The sequence below is a fragment of the Vigna radiata genome, unplaced genomic scaffold (assembly GCF_000741045.1).
Source record: "Vigna radiata var. radiata cultivar VC1973A unplaced genomic scaffold, Vradiata_ver6 scaffold_147, whole genome shotgun sequence".
In the NCBI taxonomy this organism is placed as follows: Eukaryota; Viridiplantae; Streptophyta; class Magnoliopsida; order Fabales; family Fabaceae; genus Vigna; species Vigna radiata.
The window spans coordinates 344,493-346,458 of record NW_014541973.1 but is presented as its reverse complement, the minus strand read 5'-3'; positions in this window follow the sequence as shown (position 1 = coordinate 346,458).

Here is a 1,966-nt window from a genome sequence, read left to right as displayed (position 1 = left end):
GAGCCACTTCGTAGTCTTGTTCTACCGCTTCCCATACATCGTTAGCATCTAGATATGCTTCCATTCTGACAGTCCATATTTGATAGTTTTGTCCACCAAATACAGGTATAGAAACCGTAGCAAATTAGGTTTGAGATTCCATTTTATGTGTGGTGGCTATTTAGTGGTTGTAGGTGTTTATGGGTTATATCANAGATCCCGTAAGATCCTTTTTGCTCTGATACCAATTGTTGGTTTTAACGTATTAGAGGCAAAAGAATAAAAGGGAAACTGTTANCTTTTATTGAGCATAAGCATAAATATTTATACTATATAATTTGTAACTGACTTTTAAAAAATATATGCTAAACTAATTAATTTAAATAATGCCTAAAATCCTCCTAAAAAATAGAATATGAATATATTTTTATTTAACAGTTTTGATTCTTTCAAACAACAAATGTTGTTTGAGTCACAAAATTCCAATACTCCTCCTTGACTCAAAGTCAGCATACTTTAAGTCTTTTCATCCTTGTCCGTATCATCTGAAGTTTCTCTACTTTTAGAAGTCTTGATCACTTTTGGTTTCTTTATCTTTTCAAGAACTCTGTCTAACTCTAACTTGTCAGTCTCTTTCACCTTTTTAGTATTGCCTTGTTGCTCCACATTTTCAGCTTTTGTTTCTGGAAGAGTTGTCTTAGGATGCTTTTCTTCTTCCAATTTTTCTGGTTTAATTTGACTTCCACCAACTTTAACACCCACTAGCTTTACTTTCTTGCCATTCAGAGATGGGGGTTCTTTTAGGTCTTCCGACATTATGCACTTTGTTTGTTACTCTCCATTTGTCTTTTGGAAAATGCAACCTCGTTTGTTTTCCATATTCCAAAGTCGCGCATACGAGTGATTTCTCTTCAATTTCAGGCAGCCTTTGTTCCTGCATATTGTCTTCAACCTTGTGCACAACAAATTGCCCTTTATCAATCAAATTCAAGGCGAAGCTCTTGCCTTTCATTTGAACTCTGAACAACTCTTTATTATCCAAATCTTTAATCATGCAGCTTTTATCTTCAATTAAAACTTTATAGCCTTTCTCTAGAAGTTGGCCAACANTCAACAAGTTTTGGTTAATTTCAGGAACATATAAAACATCAGTAATTAATTTCAAACCTTTGCAGCCTTTGATCGTGATGGTTCCTTTACCCTTCACTGCTATTTGTGCCCCGTTTCCAAATTTGACATTTGTGTTGTAGGTTGCATCAAGATCTTTGAATAATCCTTTATCGTAAGTCATGTGGTTCGTGCAACCACTATCAATTAGCCAACTTTCTGTTGATCTTGCATTAGCAANGCAANAAACAACAANAAGCATGTCTTCTTCACCGTCTTCAACCACAGCTTATACATTCTCTTGTTTTNCTGATGACTTGCATATTTTCTCCACATGCCCTAATTGTCCACATTTATGGNATTTCACATCTNGCCTCCACCAACACTTTGTATGTGGATGATTATTTTTCTTACAAAAAGGACATGATGGAAAAACATTAGAGGATTTGTTATAATTTTTGTGGTTGGAACTTCCTGACCTTTTTTTCAGCAATTTAGCTGCCAAAGCCCCTTCAATATGACCTTCTTCTCTCATGAGTCTTCTTTGTTCTAGAGCCTGAAGTGCTGACAAAAGTGCTGCCAAGGTAATAGTAGAGAGATCTTTTGAGTTCTCCAAGGAAGTCAATGTGGCTTCATATCTTTCTGGAATTGTTGCAAGTATTTTTTGAACAATTCGAGAGTCAGGAATCTCAGTGCCTAGAAGACGTATTTTATTTGCAATGTCGGGAAGTTTGTCTGCATAATCTTTGATCGTCTCTGAATCTTTCATCTTCTGCATCTCAAGTTCTCGAACCAGATTCAAAGCTTGCATTCCTTTGACTCTCTCATTGCCTTCATATTCTTCCTTCAAAAACTTCCAGATTTCATGTGCCGTTTTCAA